Below are 20,783 nucleotides of genomic sequence, written 5' to 3' on the forward strand. Positions count from 1 at the left end.
ACAACATTTCAGAGATAGTTGCTATGGGAAACAATATGTTAAAATTTGGTGAGATTTTAGCTTCAGATAAAAAAATAAGTTAAGCAGTTTCTTATCAGATAAAAAGGAAATAATTTCCAAGTCAGATTTCATTATTATGAATCTTCATTAGATTGTGTATCACATTGTAGCAAGTCAAAAACAACACAATTTTACCTTTTATTTGTTTGATTAAGGTGTTTCCCCCCCCTCCAACAACCGTGGTCAGAAAGATCCTGTGCCTATTTTTATTATTGGCTAGCACAATGTCTGATGTTTTGTAAGTGTGTAATAAATATTTGAAAGTTAAAGAAGCACCTGAAGTTAAAGATATATTTTTGATGCATACCTGACATAACAAATTGATGGTATACTTTTCTTACACCTAGAAACTTTTTCCTTTCTTTTTATTTATTTTGAAATATGTAAATATGTAAACACAACAGAAAGATTTATCTTTATAAATATGAATATTTTTTAGATATCTGGATAATTTAATATAAAATATGTCATGATTAAAAATACAAAAAACAAAAACCCATACAGTAATTCCACACAGAGAAAAAATAGAACATGCAGTGGCAAAAGCCTTATTTATGATAGACCAGAATATTCATATATTGACAAAATGCAAAATATACTGTTTTGCATTACAAAAGTAATATTAAACATAATAAAATGTTAAATATAAAAAAGTCCTATTAAAGACTATAAAAAGAGAATGTTGCAAATGTTTTTTTTCTTTTCTTTTCTTTTTTAAGACAGAGAGAGTGAGAGAGCATGCATGAGTGCAAGTGGTGAGGAGGCTCAGAGGGAAAAGGAGACAGAATCTTAAGAGGCTCTATGCTCAGCACAGAGCCCGACATTGGGCTCAATCCCACAACCCTGAGATCATGACCTGAGCTGAATCAAGAGTCAGATATTTAACCAACTGAGCCACCCAGGTGCCCCTGTTGCAAATGTTTCTAAATGACATTATAGTATTTTAGATTTATAAATCATGGCAATTAATATAACATTTCCAAAGTTGAAATCCCAGGTGCCAAGCCATAGCTTAGAGGTACAGTCAAAGAAATACCATTCAAACATTCTAAAAATAATTTAAAAGCAGCATATTTAGTGAAATCTGAAAATGAAAACAATGAGAGCATAGATCATTTTAAACACATAACAAACTCAAATAATTTTCTATCTCACTCTCATCTATGGAAGCTACCAAGAAGGCACCTTCTCTCTCCTACCAAATTTCCTAAAACTCTTCCCTAATTCTTACCCATGCTGAGTCCTATATGTCTTCTCCCTCCCTCTTTCCTTCTGTTTCTATTTAATTTACTTCCCAACAATCCCTTCTCTCTTCTCAGTTCTTCCTTTGCTCCTAACTACAGTCCGATACAGCAAGGCTCGGGTACAAACTCCACAGTTACCAAGAGCTACCTGTGTTTTAGTTCTTGTTTCTAGAAAGTAGAGCATGGGAACTAAAACCACAAATGGAAAGTCAAGGTTAAGTATAAACTGCCAAAAAGATAAAAAATGACAAACTAGTGTTATCTATGATACAGCAAAATCAGAGCTTTGTATTATTTCTTGGAGGATAGTCATTTATGTATTATCAGAAGTCTGAAAAATGCACATACCTTAATAATGAGCACTTTAAATCTTAGGAATTTATTTTAAAGAAATAATTGTTGCTTATAATAGGAAAAACAGAAACAACCTAAAAGTTCAAGAATACAAATAATTGATTCTTTGATGTGAAAGAACTAACTCAAAGTACTTTTTTAAATTCATGTATCCAAATAGATAAAAACAGGGGTGCCTGGGTGGCTCAGTCAGTTAAGGACCAACTCTTGATTTCGGTTCAGTCATGATCTCAGGGTCCTGAGATGAAGCCCTGCGAAGGCTCCCTCTGCCCCTCCCCCCCTTAAAAAAACAAATCAAAAACAAAAAAAAAAAACAAAAAACAAGAAAAACATTAAAACAATAAGGAGATATGGTAATTCATACACCAATATCTTCAGGTTAGTCATTTTTTGTTGTTTTTGGATGGGGCTAGTGGATTTCAGTGGTGCTATTCCCCATATACAGTCCTGGCACCTTTGAATTAGAGCAATGTTGACACACTTTATAGCAACAGAAATGATTTATCCTTCCCATTTCATTTGACCTTTTCAGGAGGAATAACAAGTTCATACGCAGGTGGAAACAAAAAACAATGGATGGCCCTACTAGACAAGAAAGAAGATAGAGGCATATTATGCTGCATACCTCATTTTAAAAAAATTGAGGATTGAAAACTAAAGAAAACGATTATTAAACCACATCATTTAAACTCTGTTTTTCATGTTTTGAGATAACTTTACATGGGTCTTCTAGAAAACAGTATTATGTGTTATCATAGAATTAGAAATTTCACCAGATCAAGTCATAGAATGTTAACTAGAGCCTTAAAGGGTATTTTACAAGTACCTGTAAAGACCTCAGATCTGGACAGGTGTGTTTCCTTTGAATGATATGTTTTTCCCCAGTTGGAGGTCATCAAACTTCCCTAGGTAACAAATTTTAAGATTTTGCCATTGTTCAATTATATTCACAGATAAAACAATTTAAATCTAAATTTAGCTCAACACCAGAAATAAACAGATCATTAAAAAGAAAGCCTTCTTCATTTGGAAAAGGCAAGAAATAATTGCCCTTCATAAAAAGGCTTTCTTCTTTTCTCAGACTTGAAATACTGTAACTTTTGTTTTGACAGTGTTGACATTTTGAAGTTTTCTTCTAACTTAAAATGATTTTCTTTTATAATTTATCTTTAAAAGGGGACCATTTAATTTTTAGAATAAATTTCATTTTTAACATTCCAAATACAGGTTGGGTTGTTAATGTATTGCATTTACATAATGCTTCGGAAGTAGAAGACTCCCAGTGTGCCTTAAAACCTTGGATAGGCTAGAAAAACCTACGCCTACTAGGGAAATACAATAACGTCCTAAACAGAGCACATTACAGTCATTCAGTCTTAGTTACATACAGAATAACAATCATTTATGTGATTTGTGAGAGAGCAAAGCCTTGAGTCCTTTTAAATCATTTCCTTTCTTCCCCCACCAATTTTTCTTCTAAAGTCAATTAGTACTTTTGCTTAACAAGTGATTAATGAGGGAAATTTCTTTCTGAAATTCTTCTGCAGGGTTGGCTGCTAGTATGGTATTCTGGTGTTTTTTGGTTTTTTTTTAATTTATTTTTTTAAATTAATGGTGTGTTTACTATGCAATCAAATGTCAGATTTTGATCAGTTGAGTAATAATAAAAATAAAGGGTTTTGTTAGTGCAAAGGTCAAGATGATTAGGCAAAATTTATATTTATTGTACCTCCAATTTTTTACGTATTCTCTTATTTCTTTTAGAATAATGAAGTTACAATGTTTATAAATTACTTTACAAAGGCATTAAAATGAGTTACAAGAAGTTCAAACTGTACAGGAAAAAAATCCCACATTTCACCATCCAGAAAGAACACCTGAGTTAATATTAAGTAGCTTAATCGCTTGTTTCTTTCTGTGCACTGTAATGAAAGAAGGCTAGACAGAAATAATAGTTTTATAAAAATGAGACAATGGGATACATGCTGTTTAATATATATTCATTTAAATTTCACTTGAATTAATAGAAGAAAATGAAACTGGTAAACTAAAGGAATAGCAATGCTTATTCTTCATTATAGGGATTATTAGTTCCTAAAAGACCTTTTTGGTGAGGGGGCAGCGTCTGGGTGGCTCAGATGGTTAAGCGTCTGCCTTCGGCTCAGGTCACGATCTCCAGGTGCTGGGATCAAGCCCAGTGTGGGGCTCCCAGATCAGCGGGGAGTCTTCCTCTCCCTCTCCCTCTCCCCCTTTGTGTGCTTTCTCTGCCTCTCTCCCTCCCAAATGAATAAATAAACTCTTTAAAAAAAACCAAAACAAAAGAACACCTTTTTTTTTTTTTTAAGAGTTTATTTATTTATTTGAGAGAGAGAGAGAGAGAAAGCATGAGAGCATGCACAGGAGCAGGAGGAGGAGCAGAGGGGGAGGGAGAGGAACAAGCTGACTGTGCTGAGCACAGAACCCCATGTGGGCTTTGATTCTAGGACCCTGAGATCATGACCTGAGCTGAAACCAAGAGTCGGTTGCTTAACTTACTGAGTCATCCAGGTGCCCTCTAAAAGAACTTTTTTAGAATTTGAAAAAAAAAAATTATTAGAGACATTAAAATTGTGTTATTGTATTGTCAAGTTTTATATCATTTATGTATTTTTGTAATGTAATTCAATTAATTGTCTAGTTTTGGTCTATATTCACATACATTCAGTGCTATCTCTCTGGAATTCTTTCATCTTTGGGACTGTCAGTGTTCTGGGAGGACAAAATCTGTGTTTCTAAAATTTTTGGTTTAAAAATTAAAAAAATTAAATTAAATTAAATTAAATTCTTAGTTTACATTGTATTTATCTCAGAAATTTCGTTTGGTTTTTTTTGTTTTAAATAATCTCCACGCCCAACGCGGGGCTTGAACTCACAACCCTGGGGTCAAGAGTTGCATGCTCTATCAAGTAAACCAGCCAGGCGCCCCTATTTACCCTAGAAATTTCTAAACCTTGTTACTATATTGGTTTTGGCACTGTACATTGTTTGGAATACTCTGAGGCCAGTTTAATTTTTTACTCTTTTAAAAAAAAGTGTTTTGGTTTGTTTCCTTACCTCAATGCTCAAGATTCATTTCTTGTCTTGGAAATTCAGTATAATTTAAGTTTTTTTTTAAAAAAAAGATCACTGCTGATCTTAACCTTCCCTGGAATATGCTGTATCTTTCTATTTTCAGATTCAGGTTTTTTTTTTTTTTTATGAAAACTTTCTTTTATTATGAATTTAAATATTTTTCCTGCTCCATTTGAGTAAAGTACTTCAAGAATACTAAATAGCTTTTATTGAATCATCATTGTCTGCTCCTCATACCCCCCCCGCCCCAGTAAATGATCTTTCTTCTAATTCCATTTATCTTTCTGTCACTTTCCTCTGCTTTTACTGTCATTAGATAATCTCAGTTTTACTCTATGTCACTTACTTAGCTGCCTTCTATTCAAATAACCTGCACAATTAACTGATACACCATATACCATCTATAAAGCATACTCACTGCTGCCCATGACTTATGGCTGGTCAGGGTCTCTCTAGTATGTCCATGGATTTCTGCTTTCACTGGCTGGATTGCATGCTTCTCAAGACTAAGTTGTGTTTGTTCTCCAAAGTGTTTTTGCCAGTTGTGGGAGTTATGATTACATTATTCGATTAGACATTTAAAACACTCATTTGGTATGATGTGATAAGGAAAAGGGATATTTCCATAAAAAGTAATCTGAATTCTTCTTAAAATTTGATATAAACAAATTCCTGGGGAAAAAATGCTATCAAATCTGGTATGACTGAGGTAGCACTGAAAGAATTGAAAATATATTGATAAATTCCTTGAAGGATTCTGCACTCAGTCTGCTTCATGGTTGGTTGTGGTGGTTTTTTTAAAGATTTTTTTATTTATGAGAAAGAGAGAGACAGCAAGCACAAGCAGGGGGAGCAGCAAAGGGAGAGGGAGAAGCAGGCCCCCCACCGCTGAGCAGGGAGTCCAGCCCGATGCAGGGCTCGATCCCAGGACCCAGGGATCATGACTGGAACTGAAGGCAGACGCTTAACCGACTGAGCCACCCAGGCGCTCATGCTTTATGGTTGTTTTGATATTTTTGTTTCTCATTGGAGATTATGAGTGATGAAAAAAAACTGAAGATCAACTGATCTGTAGGTCTATAGTGAGGGAAAAAATCCACGACCCTACATCAAAATATAGGCAAATAAATATACATTTTTCTGCTTTAAAGTAAAAATCTGTAATGTGTGTACCTGATAAACTATTCCTGCACTTCTGAAAAACATGGAATTTAACTGTGTGTATTCTTAATAAATTTTTTCTTTAGTCCAATACTATGTATATGATATTCCTCTATTGTTGGATGTAGCTGGAGTTTCTTTTACTGTATTATAGAATTGCTTTGAATAACTACTTTATCCATTAGCGTCTAGCTCCCTCAAAAGTCTGTTTTCTCGATTCAATCAGTTCCCCAAATCACAGTTTATTGGTGCTTGTGTGATTATGCCCATTTTCCTCCTCATCTGCTCTTCTCCTAGCCCAGAGATACCAAAGTGAGGATCTCTTTTTATATTGCTCTACTGAGAACATGTGGTGATAAAGAGGAACTTCCACATTTTATGGCTTATCTTAACTTTTTCCCAGAGTAACACCTCCTCTTTAATCTGACTTTTTTCCAAGGGAGATAAGGAAGGGGCATGGAGATTGTGTTAATAAGGATTTTCAGGATTTTGCTTATTCACCTTCTTTCTTGTCCTAGTGCCAATTTTGGGTTGGTGTGATGGGAATAGGGCAAGCAGTAGACTAAATTATATAAGGACCAAAATCAGCATCTTGATGTTTTCCTGTGTGTTTATTTTTGTTGGTGCCTTATGTTGGTTGAGTTTCTCCTTTTTAGTGAAGTTTGTTAAACTTTGAGAGGAGCAGATTCTCAATCTACTTTTATTTTGCTATCTGTAGTAAGATATTTTCCTTTGCATGTTCCCTATTATGTGACAAATCCCTTATTACCTTTGTTGCTTCTTATATATCTAAAGTCCATATATTTGCTTTTATATAATGAAAAACTTAAACTATCAGAGTTTTACTGTGAACCTTCTGTTATTACCCATAGCTGAAAAGTTATAATCATATAATCTTTTAATTAAGAAAGTATCTTTAAAAATTCCAAATGACAGTTTTGACCATGTCCATTAATCTTAATTTAGGATTCATGTTCCATATAAATGTTTTGTAGTAAGAACCCATAATAATATTTTCCTAATACTTGTTTTGTGCCTGGGAATATGCTTTTTTTTGTAATAATTTTTTATTATGTTATGTTAGTCACCATACAATACATCCCCAGTTTTTGATGCAATGTTCCATGATTCATTATTTGCATATAACACCCAGTGCGCCATGCAGTATGTACCCTCCTTAATACCCATCACCAGCCTATCCCAGTCCCCTGCCCTCCTCCCCTCTGAAGCCCTCAATTTGTTTCCCAGAGTCTATAATCTCTCATGGTTCATTCCCCCTTCTGTTTACCACCCCCCACCCCCCCGCTTCATTCTTCCCTTCCTTCTCCTACCGATCTTCCTGCTATTTGGGAATATTCTGTGACATTTTCATTTCTTTTTAAATTCTCATATAAATGCCAAGAAACAGGCCCTAATGCAAAGATTAGGGAACTGAAGTTTAGATAGCAGAGAAATAACTGCCCTAGGATCAGACATGGCTTGGGATCAGGGTCTGGCTCCTAGACTGAGCTAACGACCGTGTTGTGTACCTTTCAGGTTTAATTTCATGGTCAGCTAACCTTCCTCATACATTAGATTTTCAAAACCCTAGGCAAAGATCAAATGTGTTTGATTCTTAAGGAAGTCAAGTAGTAAAAGTGGAGTGTCCTAGAGTTAAGGAATTTCAACTTTACTTTGGATTTTCTCCATGGGATGTTAAGTAGTAAATGGCCCAGATCTTGCCTTCATTGGTGCATATACAAGAGTCATTACCTATGATACTGAGTCACTTTCCTTGGTTGGATAGGCCCCACTCCGAATCTGATCTTGACTTTCTACTGTCCCCTTGTCCAGCAAAGACAATCTAAGAGTCCTCTAAGTTTTTTTTTCTGCTAAGTGTCCTCTACTTACCTCTGTTCCAATTATCCAACCTTGCATTTTGTAATGAGGGATTATCTCAGTCAATTCTGTTTGTAGGCCACAGGCAGATAATTTTCTCTCTTAGCAAATACGCATTTCCTTCTCTTTCTACTTCTAGACTAGTGACCTACAGACTGTCCTTTTCTTGTGCTATATTGACCTTACTGAAAACTACAGGAGATTAAAAAATGCACTCTAACATCCTAAATTTTTCCTCCTTCTTTCTGTATTTTACAGTCTCCATTGCAACTGTCTGAGCCTTAGTCCTGCATCTGAAGATACAGGAAATAGTTGAATCAAATGTTTCATGGCTGCATAGTAAGACTCACCAGTATCCTCAACTAAATGGTAAGGCATTACCTAATTCTGCCCTACATACCACTTTTATCCAGTTCCACATTTGGGGGCCTTTTACTTAACAGCTCCCTACCTTTAAATATGTGATTTGATAATACTCAAGGTTTTCGACTGTAACTGATAAAAGCAACCCTGCTAATTTAAGCAAATAAAGAATTTATTAAAGAATACCAGAGAGCTCACAGAATTTCCAAAAGGGCCTGATTCACATTCCACGGAACAGTTTCATGAAGACACTACTCTGACATATCCCTGAAGATTTCAATATTGTCTCTGAAAACTGGATCTACCCACTGTCCCTATTGCTCCCATCACCAGAATTCTGCACATTACTAGCTCATATTTGAAAGTCTGGAGTGATTATACTCAGGAAGCAAAAGTTCTAGCATGTTGCCTCTCAAAAGAGGTCTGTTCTCTTTAATAGATGTATTCTATACAGTGATAATTTCAAGCATTTGTCTACAAGATGTCATAAGCATTATAGAGATGCATCACATAGATGACTTCAGACTGCTTGCTTCTTAAATTCAATGGGAACCACCATGGACTTTCAGCTTTAAAAAGCAGAGGAGGCTTCTAGAGGAAAACAGCTTCACCTTATGGGAATCTGATATGACAGATGAGAAATAATATCTTTCTTCTATTTTCACCCACTCAACAGGTACCAAAGTAAATTTAACTTTCCTTTTTCTTTTATCCATTTATAAGTTTACTTTCCTTCAACAATCATTTCCTCTTATTTTTATTTATCATTCATTTTCACCTAGATCTCCCTCCTGGGGTAGGATTATCAGGTTCAGCAAGAGGAGTGACTTATAAAGCTGGCCAACGTGAATCTGGCCATTCTTTCCCCTTTACCCATTCCCAGTCATATGGAGTCATGCTGGGTATGTAAAAACTTAAAGGACTGTCTTGTCTACTAGGTAGGAAAGGGGCAGTAATTGTTATTCCGAGCTTAAACATGAGAGGAGAAACAGTAACAGCTCATACCACCATTCCTTTAGGAATTCAGGTGGTAATATTTAGAGATACTGTAGCTGTGTGATGTTTAATAACTAATCTCCACTTTGGAACCCATAAGATGTAATTTAGATCCTGGCACCACAAGATCAAGCAGAGGGGAAAAAATTAGAAATAGGTTAGATGTTTAAATAGTTCCAAGGTCATTCCTATTTCCTCTTCCTTATCTATAAAAGTGATAGCTTTTTAAGAATCTATCCAATAGTGATTTTACTCCAATGCATATTAAATATATCTACTCCAATGCATATTAAATATATCATTCAGTTGATATTGCAAGTCGTTTCTTCAGTGTCTTATCCCCACCCCCATTTTAGTAAGCACATGTTTTTGTTTAATTGTGGTTAAAAAGAATAACAAGAGCTCTACCCTCTTAACAAACTTTTCATTGTACAGTAAAGCATAGTTAACTATAATCACCATGTTGTAGAGCAGGCTTCTAGAACTTTTTCATCTTGTATAATTGAATGAAACTTTACTCATTAAATAGCAACTTCTAAATTTTCCCTCCCCTTAGCCTCTGGCAACCACCATTCCCCTTCTGTTTCTATGAGTTTAACTAGTTTAGGTGCCTTATATAAAAGGAATCAGTATTTATTTCTGTGGCTGACTTAGTTTACTTAGCATAATGCTCCCAAGCTGCATCCATATTGTTGCATATGATAGGATTTCTTTTTTGTGACTAAATAATATTCCATTGTACATACAGATGACGTTTTCTTTATCCATTTTATTCATCGGGGTTCTCCAGAGAAATAGACTCAATATATATGTATATCTATATGCTAATTTATTTAGGAAAAACCCTTGGCGACACATCCAGATACAATTTTTAACCACATATTTGGTCACCCTTTAGCCCAGTCAAGCTGATACATACAGTTAACTATTGATCTGTTGATAGATATTTAAGTTCTATACTAGAATTAAAAGTGATTTATGGACTACAATTATTGTATTACACTATTCTGTATTTATATATTTACTAATGAGATTTTTTTTAACTAATGGGTTTTTTTTAATTAGTAATTAATTCTTGTGTTGGTCTTTCTTTCTTTCTCTTTCTTTCTTTCTTTCTTTTTCTTTCTTTCTTTCTTTCTTTCTTTCTTTCTTTCTTTCTTTCTTTCTTTCTTTCTTTCTTTTTAACTTTTGTATGCTTTCAGGTTGTTGTTCAGTGTCCTTTCCTTTCAACTTGAAGGATTACTTCAGTGTTCCTTGTCAGGCAGGTCTACTGGTGATGTAATCCCTCCGCTTTTGGTTATCTAGCCAAGTCTTTATTTCTTCCTCATTTTTGTAAGAGAGTTTTGCCAGATACAATACTCTTGGTTGGCAGTTTTTTGTTTTGTTTAGTTTTTCTTTCCACACTTTGAATATACCATCCCATTTCCTCCTGGCCTGTGTGGTTTCTGGTGAGAAATTCACTGATAGTTTTCTGGGTGTTCCCTTGTATGTGGCAAGTTGCTTTTCTCCTACTGATTTCAAAATTTTCTCTTTGTCTTTTAATTTTGACACTTTGATCATAATATATCTTGGTGTTAACATCTTTGGCTTCATTATATTTGGAAACTTTTGGGTCTCTTGAATCTGGATGTCCAACTCCTTACCCAGATTTGGAAAGTTTTCAATCATTTTTTTTCTTTAAATAAGCTTTCTGCTGCTTTCTCTCTTCACCTTCTGGAACTCCTTTAATGTGTATATTCACCCATTTGTTGGTACTCCATAAAACCCTTAAGGTTTCTTCATTCTTTTTCTTCTTTTTTTTTTGCTCTTCTGACTAATTTCAAATGACCTGTCTTTGAATTTGCTGATTCTTTCTTCTGCTTGATTAAATCTGTGTTGAATCCCTCTAGCAATTTTCAGTTTGTTATATTCTTCAGTCTGACATTCCTAGGTTTTATTTTATTTTTTATATTAAACTTATTGTTGAAGTATTCATTTTGTTCATGAATCAATTTTAAGAGCTTGCTGACATTTTTGTGATGGTTATTTTTAGTTCTCTATCAAATAACTCATATACCTCTATTTCTGTGGATTGGTATCTGCAAAAGGATTTTGTTTGTTTGGACTGTGTTTCCTTGGGTTTTTTAGAGTTCCTTGACATTTTGGTAGGTATCTACATATTTGAAATATAAAACGACTCTCCCAACTTTATCAATTGGCATGGCACAGGGGAAACCCTTCACCAATAAGTCTGGCTACAGAGTCTGGAGGGTTCTCAAACCTTCCCTGTGTATATGTCCCCTCTGGATGTGTATGTCTAAATTCCTAATCAGAGAGATTGCCAGTTTCTTTCTCCAGGAGTTTCTAATCTCTTGCTACCTCTGGCATCTGTCCACTGTACCATGGGTCTGCCGAAAAAGCAGCATACTGCCCAGCTCTTTTTGTTGTTGTTCTCAGCAACCCCCAGACATCCAGAATATGCAAGCGTTCATCAATACTCTGAGACAGGTGAACTGAAATCATTCCCTTGGTCAGCCCCCACAAAGACGGAGGTTAGATGTACATTTCGGACTTCTCTTGCCCTCCAAAAAAGAAGCTGGGAGTTGTGAGTTTTCCTAATCATGTCCTGTTGAGCCAGGACAGGCTCTGGTAGTGAGAGTACATTAGCCAAAATTGTCACCTTTGTTCTCAGTGGCCCCCAGGCATCTAGAGTATGCCAGTCCTGTCAGTGCTCTAGGATAGGTGATAAAGAAGTTAGTTCCTTGAGCAGCCCTCTGAAGTTGGAATATTGGATGGATATTCCAAGTCTTTCCCTCCTGAGGGAGAATTTGGTATTTAAGCATTTTTATCTACTTGTTCTTCATTGAGACAATGGGGGCGGGGCTGGGAGGCTATGACCAATGAATGTGCACTAGTTCAAGCCATCAGCTTTATTCTCAGTGGTCCACAACCTGGGACTTCCTGTTAACTCTGAAATTCAGGCAAGACAGAAACCAGTCTCAGGTGAAGCCATCAGAAAATTCAGAATGTTGGATATATGGTCCAGTCCTCTCCTTCCCTCTCCAGGGGGAAATTGGGAGCTGGGAGCTTCCTCCTGATCATATGGTGCTGTGCCAAATGGGAGGGATTCTGGCAAGAGGGTCCCAACTTTTCCTACTGGCTTAATTGTGTGGGTTGTAGGAGTCTCTCACAAAGGGAACTGGTTCACATATTGTTGAATCAGTGTGTCCATGGAGGGAAGTAGGATCCAGGGTTTCCTATTCTGCCATCTTGCTGATGCTATCCCTCTAATAAGCACATGTTTTATTGTACATGCTAATTTCTATTCAAATACCTAATTTTTAGATGGCAAACTACATGATAAGTCCATTATATGTGATGTATCTTAGCCTACTATTTTACTAAACTGTGGTAAATATGTTCCTTCATCAATGATATATAAGTGATGGGTCAGAAGACAGGACTGACATTATGTATATTTTAAATCTAGGCCTCTAGTAGTCCTAGAGGCATTTGCTTCAATTACTTGGTATGTATATCCAAATCTAGAATAATTGCCTATGCTAGTCAAGACAATCAGTATATACCTGAGGTCATGTGTGATGAGTTAATGTAATCCATTAACTGGCCTGGACATTCTCAACAGGTACTAGAGAGTTGCTTTTAGTCTCTGATGTTAGTGTCAAAAATGGAATAATTGTTGGAGCACCGATTTCAGCTCAGGTCATGATTTCAGGGTCATGGGATCAAGCCCTGCATCACGCTCCTCCCTCAGTGCAAAGTCTGCTTGAGATTCTCTCTCTCCCTCTTCCTCTGTCCCTTCCTCTGCTCACTAGCTCTCTCTTTCTCTCTAAAATAAATAAAATCTTTTTTTAAAAATGGAATAATTGCTAATCACTTTTTGAGCACACAGTGGGATACATCTATTTTTTGTTGTTGCTGATTGATTGATTGAATGTCTCCATGAAAACTAATTTTGTATACTCAAGAAACTACATTCCTTCTGTTTTTTTTATTCGATATAATTGACATACATTACATTAGCTTCAGGTGCAACATAATGATTTGATATTTGTCTATATTGCAAAATGATCACCACAGTCTAGTTAATATCTGTCACCATCCAGGAAACTACTTTCAAAGCAATAGGGTATTTACTTAGTTTTAGTGACCTTATGAATTCAGAAGTTGTTTTTTTTTTTTTTTTAAATGGGCATCAGCTTACCCCACTTCCATTTGTTTCCTCTAGAAGTGCATAAAGCTTTTCATACACCACCCCCTTTGGGGTTTCTTTAATCTTCTAGTCCTTTAAGGGCCATTTCCTGGCCTATATTGCCAATCTGTTGGCCACTTCCTAAAAATAACATGAATCCATACTACAACATTTTATTATCTAGCTCCTCGAGAAATACCCCTCTTAATTCTGCCCATTGAGTGGATCTGTGTTTTCCTTCTTCAGTCAAAATGAAATGATCAACTAGTTGTTATGCAGTGGACTTCCAGACTGAGTTTTGGCTCTCTATCCTTGAGCTACAATCTGTGAACCATGCTTCTTATGAGGCATCCTTAGGTAATATTCTAGTCCAAATTCCATTACTGCTGGGTGGCAGTATGGGCTTTTGCCAACAGTTTTAGCCAGCTTGAGTTTTCTAGCTGTTTATATTTCTCAAATCATTTGTGTATCAGTTAGAGTGGAGTTGTATAGGTCAATGGCCATTTGAAGCTTCAAGAGAGCCTGATGATGTTCAAAGCATTTTCAAATCATTTTTTTCCCCTTGTTATGATAAGAATAGGAGCCAATAAAAGTTACAGATGTTGTATGTGATTTCTTCATAAACCAAGCAATCTTTGTGCCCCTTGTTTTAATTTTGGAGCTAGAGAGACAATAACTCATTGTGGTTGGTTGAGAAATGCTGTTAGTAGTTCTAGCTCATGTGATTACTCAAAATTTTATTATTTGTGCTGGATCCTATACTTTAGCTGGGTTAATTGGCTACTCCTGGTGGTTATATAATTAATCAACATTTGGAATTCATGCTTAGTTTGATTTTTAGATTTAGATATCAACATTATGTTATTGATGTAATAAATAACAGCACTTTCTGATTGAAATAAATCAACGTTTCTTCTCACCAGGTTATTATAATAAGCAGAATAATTTAAATATCCCTGTAGGAGCACAGTAAATGTGTATTGGAGTCTGTTTCACATGAATGCAAATTTGATTTTTACTTTCTTCTAAATAGGAATCTACAAGAAAGCATTAGCCAAACTGATCATAGAATACTTATCTCCCTTAGCTTGTTGCACAACTTGAATTAACACAGAAATGGTTGATGCTATTGAAGGATCCTCTTTATTTAGTCCTCTAGAGTTTACAATTATCTTCCAGAATCCAATATCTTTTCTCACATACTCTACTGGACTACTGACCAAGAAATTTATGGATACTAATTCACCTGCATCTATCATTTCTTCAATCAAAACTGAAATCTCTCTCTTTTTTTTAAGATTTATTTATTTACCCTAGAGGGAGAGAGCACTAGTGGGAGGGGCAGAGAGAGAGAGAGAATCTCAAGCAGACTCTGCACTGAGCATGGAGCCTGACACCAAGCTCAATCTCACAACCCAAAGATCATGACCTGAAGTGAAACCAAGAGTCAGACAGTTAACTGTACTGAGCCATCCAGGCACCCATCAAGACTGAAATTTCTTGATGTTCCTTCCTCTCTCCCCACTCCTTCCCAGGTATCCTATATTGTTTTACATTTAGCATTTGAGTGGATTTAGGTAGTTCTAAGGTTCCCATCTAACATGCCCAATTAAAAGGGAATGAAGAAGAGATTTGTACAACACCCTTTTTCCCAAAGGCTTGGGTAAGGCAAGAGTTCCTCATCCATACATCATAATAATTCTGATAGGGGTGATGCCACAAACTTACATTACTTTCATTCATTAAATTCTGCATTGAATATTTTATCTTATTCTGCTAACTTGATTGCATTGCTTTTTACCCTTTCATTAACAGGTTTAGGCATATTTGTGTATTGCGCACCAGTGTCTAGAAATTTTAATGCAATTTCTTTTTTTAAAGATTTATTTTATTTATTTTAGAGAGAAAGAGGGAGAGAGGTTGGGGGGAGAGGCAGAGGGAGAGAATTCCAAGCAGACCCTCTGCTGAGCATGGAGCCTGATGCAGGGCTTGACCCCACAACCCTGAGAACATGACCTAGGCCAAAATCAAGATGGATTCTCAACAGGCTGAGCCACCCAGACACCCCTTTAATACAATTTCTTTACCAACCTAGATGGTTTTCTTGCATACCAATCCAAATGAGCTTAGTTTCCTTGCTGGGACATTGTAACAGTCTCTAGCCATCTTGTCACTCAGAATAATCTTTTTAAACACTCACTGTTTAAAATAGTACTACTTTGGAAGAGATTGCAGATTCTGCTTTTATGTCTTCGCTAGATTTTTAAAATTCATCAAATCTAGGATAAACGGGGAACTTGGTAAAGCAGCTGGATCAAATAATCTCGTACAGTGATCCATTAAAATTTTAATAGCTATCTACTCCATACCTATTTAAATTAACCATGTAAGCACCCCCACACTCAGTTTAAGTGTTGAGGGTTTTTTCTTTCTTCTGTATAATTCTAATTTTTTTTGTCATTAAACTCTACTCATAGTAAATGAACCACAAGGTCAACTGCAGCTTCTCTTACCTAATCCTACTCATCCATTGGTAGAATGAAGGAGCCTAAGTATTTAGAAACTCTTCATCATTTAAGCCAAAGGCATAAAATTAGGGGATACACAGTATCATCATATAAACAACCCAAGTTGCTAATATTTTCAACATTTAGAAGCTTCAGAAAGATTATTTCATTGGCATCTAAGAGTATTTCACTTACTATCTAGTTTACCCTCTATAGGTATGTTTTATATGCCTTGCCTTTATCCATCTCTATAAATTGGATGTTTGACCTTCTAACCACATTTCTGTAAAAGCTGCAACTAATTAAGGATCCTGGGTAAGACCGAACATAGTCTTCCATTCAGCAGTACCTAATACAAGAGAAATAGCTCCTTGGATCTGAATGTATAAAATCTGTTTTAGCAGGGCTTCCCAGTGAGCTATTTATAATGTTCCAAAAATGAGTTATTGTGTTTTGTTTGTCTTTGATTTCCTCCCCTTGCAACCTGTGTAGTCTTTTTTTAGTGATTCTTATTTAGACTAAGTCACACTCTGATCAAAAGAAGTATCTGCTCGATTCCAATTTGGCATGCTGTCCATTCTCTTTAGGATTACCAACCATAATCTGGCGGACTTGGTATCCTCAGTTCTTTCTGCTACTTTCATTTTTTCAAAGTGATCCAAATTACCAAATTTCTGGCTGGCCTCCCCTCTACCTGAATTTCTTCTTTAAGTGGTTAGCTATCTCCCTTTGTTCAGTATCTACCACCTCCAAGTTCTATTGATAGACTCTTCCTCCCATGAGTGTTTACAGCATTTGCATGTTCTCAAAGCAGAAGTAGCCTGGGAGTCAGCCTATCATCAAAGGTTTGCATTTCCCTCTCCTCAGTCTTTCTTCTTCCCAAAGCCTTAGCCATCATTTAAGTTACAGAGTCAAGGGTCATTTTAATACTCTAGACAATGTGTGAACTGCATCAATTACATGAGGATGGAGAAGTGAAATATATTCATGCATAGCTTTGATAAAGTTAAAGGTTATAGTACAGCAGGAGAAAGAAAGCACAGGTAAACATCAGAGAGGTCTGAGATTGCTAGGCACAGCACCCACGGCCCTTTCTGAATTTTACAAGATATGCTTTGTCTTTGGATTATGATTCACCAAGATATGGGTAAGATACTTTTGTCTCAGGGCAACTGAGTAAAAGTTTTCTGAGGAATCTTTTATAAATTGTCAGCCAATAGCTAAAATAAAGTTGTGTAACTGGTTAAACTAGATGCAAACCACCACTTTCCCTACTCTAAAAAAAAAAAAAAAAAAAAAGTAGACTTGCTATTGGGTGCCACTAGGGTAGTTTTGGAATTCAAACTGCACATTACAAATTCCTAGACAGTACATTTTATTCCAATTCTAGCCAAGGGTATTATGGTTCCAGGCATCCCTAGAGATAAGCACAGACCTACAGTTGCTCAGGCCAGTGTCAAGTGCATACTATTTGTATATGCTATTCCTTTCCTGTACAAATTTTAGTTTTCCATGGAGCTGATATTTGATTCTTTTTTCATTTTCTTGGCTTCCAAATTTATCATTAATTTGTTTCCTATTATGTTAATACTTCTTTTCCTTCCCTGCTGTTTGAAGGTGAAGGTATTCTTTTTTCCAAGGTTAACCCACCCATCATTATTCTCTATTCCCCCCCTCTGTCCCTCTCATTCATTCGACAATTAAGTATTGGGTTTCTACAATGTGCTAGACACTGTGTTTGCCCTCATGGAGCTTAAAGTTTATTAAGAAAGATAACCACAAAAATATGTAAATGGGATTGGATATTGTCATGATATGAGAGAAATGTGTTCTGGGTATGGTGGAGCCCAAAGAAGAGGGTTTTCAATTCAACCTGCTAGATCAGGAAAAGTTTAAAATAAAAACTGGTAGCTGAAGGATGAGTTGGAATGAAGGATGAGTAGGTACACTGCGAACAGGTACACTATGCTGGATAGTAAATAGGAAGGCAACGGAAGACTTTTAGTTGGAGAATGAAGTGGTCAGATTTAGAATGATCATTCGGGCAATGATCAGAGAATGGAATGGAGTTGGACAAGACTGGAAGCAGGAAGTTTGCTGCAGTCCAGGCCTCTTCTGCTGCATCTCCCATATACTCTATGCTCACCCTCAATCACTGAATTGCACCAGTAAAATCACCTATATCTACTTAACTGGAAACTCACTGGTCTTTCCTCAGTATTCATCTTTTCTGATATATTTGATACTGTTTACTCTTCTCTCCCTTTGGAAACTGCCTTCCTCTGACTAACATACCACCATTTGCGAATGAAAAGTATTTTCTGCATTTTTGGAAAGTTGGAGGGAGAAATAATGATCAATCAATCACCCCTGGGCACTGACTTTACTTTCTTTGCTCCATGATGATATGGCCTTCTTGATGGTGAATGTGGTTCAAGATCCAAAAGGGCCTGATGTTGAAAATATTTCTTTAAATAGAATTGCAATGAGTATAAACATAGTTTTTCCCAGAAGGGGGTGTTAAAAAAGGTAACAGCCAAAAACACGTCTGTTTTCTCAATTTTGGTAGCACTGCATTTGAAGAAGGTAAGGTAAATAGCAATGAGGTGTATTTATTGCATGTCCAATAGATTTCACTACTTTGGTTAAATAAACCTGGAAAGTGCATGTGTTGGTTTCGGGGATGTATTTCTTGACGGTGGCAGGGGAATGAATGGTAGCAGGGGTGCAGTATTGCTTCAAGCCAATCTGTAATTTTCCTGAGGTGCTGTACTATCCCTTCTCACTTAGGTTTTTTTTTATTTGCCCACCTGGTACTGTTCCCTTGTTTGGCCATCGCTACTATTGTAGATTCTATATTCAAGTAATGTTATAAGACGTGTTCTTTTGCATGTTCAAAAGAAGGCCTGAACTCTCAACACAACTCCCATGTCACACTTCACTATCCCTTTCTTTCTATATAAAACACTCCAATGATCTACTTCATTTATTTTTAATAGGAACAGCCTTTTAACTTTCATTTTGGAATAATGAAGCCACACTGTGAAGACCTGATGAAGGCAGAGCCAGAATACTAGTTCCCCATTCTGATCCTCTGCTCAATTAATCCCTGAAACCTCTCATTGATGCCAGTCAACAGCTTGCTTCTCATGTGGATGCCAAGCAGTTTATCCTCTGGGGTCCTTTCCTTAATGTTAGGGGCAACGGTTAAGTAGGTCTCAAAGGGCTTCTCTGCTGGGATCCAAGCATTTTGTTTAGCAAGGATAACCAGAGAACCAGTGAAATAAACAAAAGAGGTAATTGAGAAAGGCATTTATAATATGTCAGTGAGCCTGAAAGTAACATTACCCGTTCTTTCATAAAGGAAAGAGGGAACAACCTGCTGGGTAAAACCAAGAGTTGACTTTCTCGCGAGATCGTTGGTGTTATTAAGCTACATTCACTCTGCAGGGAAGTATTTAACATCCATCATCTGTTTAAGGCTTTAAAAATTGTGCACATCTAGAAAGAAGACTCCTCAGTTTTTCTTTCTAGAATAGATGAGGATGATGATATTTTCTCAGGCAACACATTCCTTTACATGCATTGCCAAGGGAAGAGAGGGTACTAGAAAGAACGGTAATGTGCATTCAGAAAATAACCACATATTCAAAAATATTTTAAAGACAGCACTACAGAAAACAAATAAAACTATGTGCCCTGGAGAAGACTAAAATCTAGCCAGACTGAAAGAGTTCCACTGCTTGAAAAGATTAGGATTTGTAACTAATATTTGGGATATTCTTAGAAGAATATTACAGCAATTTGATTGCAATAAAATGAATGTTTACAGATCATGGAAGGAAACTATGTGAACAGGATTTATGGAAACAATCAGAACAAAGAACTAGAAAGTACCAGGCCCCATAGTGCTGAAGAATTTTGCCAAAACAAGTTCACAATAGGTCATGGAAGACAGATAATAATAATGTTATGAGAAACAATAGGAACAACAAGTAATTCAATAGAATACAAGGGGAAATGTGCTTAATAATCTAAGAGCCCATATTATTTTGGAAATAGCATAACTTTTAAAGCCAGGAATCCAAGTTTCTGCTCTATCACTTAGCACTAGCAAGGCCTTGAAAAATTCTCACACCTCAATTATAATTCTTATAATGGCTTTTAAGAATTACATTACTAAGTTTCTGTAGGGATTGCTTGAAATTAAATGTATATCAAAGCATTTTTATAAACTGTAAAGTACTATGTCAATGCTACTTTTTAATGCTGTCTTAAGTTCACCATTATGAGTGGCATCCTCTTACTGTATCAAGACTTACTCGGTTTCAAATGAGAGAAACTTCCTTAAATTGATTTACATCTTTAAAAAAAGACATAATGATTAATTCTAGATATAGCCCATTCAGGTTCTCAAATAGTGAAAGAGAAAATATATTAAATATAAGGCAGAGATTATAGAGAGAACGAACAATGCCAAAAGTCTTTAAGACCAGTAAAACTAACAAACCTCTGGTGAGAATAAACAGAAGAAAAAGACAAAAATCAAATTGTCAACATCAGCTGTTAGAAAAATACACTAGAGGGGCGCCTGGGTGGCACAGCGGTTAAGCGTCTGCCTTCGGCTCAGGGCGTGATCCTGGCGTTCTGGGATCGAGCCCCACGTCAGGCTCCTCTGCTATGAGCCTGCTTCTTTCTCTCCCACTCCCCCTGCTTGTGTTTCCTCTCTCGCTGGCTGTCTCTATCTCTGTCGAATAAATAAATAAAATCTTTAAAAAAAAAAAAAAGAAAAATACACTAGAGGTATTGCAGAAATTAAGCAGATACTGACTGGATGTTAGTTAATAACATCAATAAATTTGAAAATGTATATGAAATTTAAAAAATCTTAGAAAAACATAATTTATCAAAAATTAT

Source organism: Ursus americanus, chromosome 1, assembly GCF_024610735.1.
Source record: "Ursus americanus isolate L20-20 chromosome 1, mUrsAme1.1.p, whole genome shotgun sequence".
Taxonomy (NCBI): Eukaryota; Metazoa; Chordata; class Mammalia; order Carnivora; family Ursidae; genus Ursus; species Ursus americanus.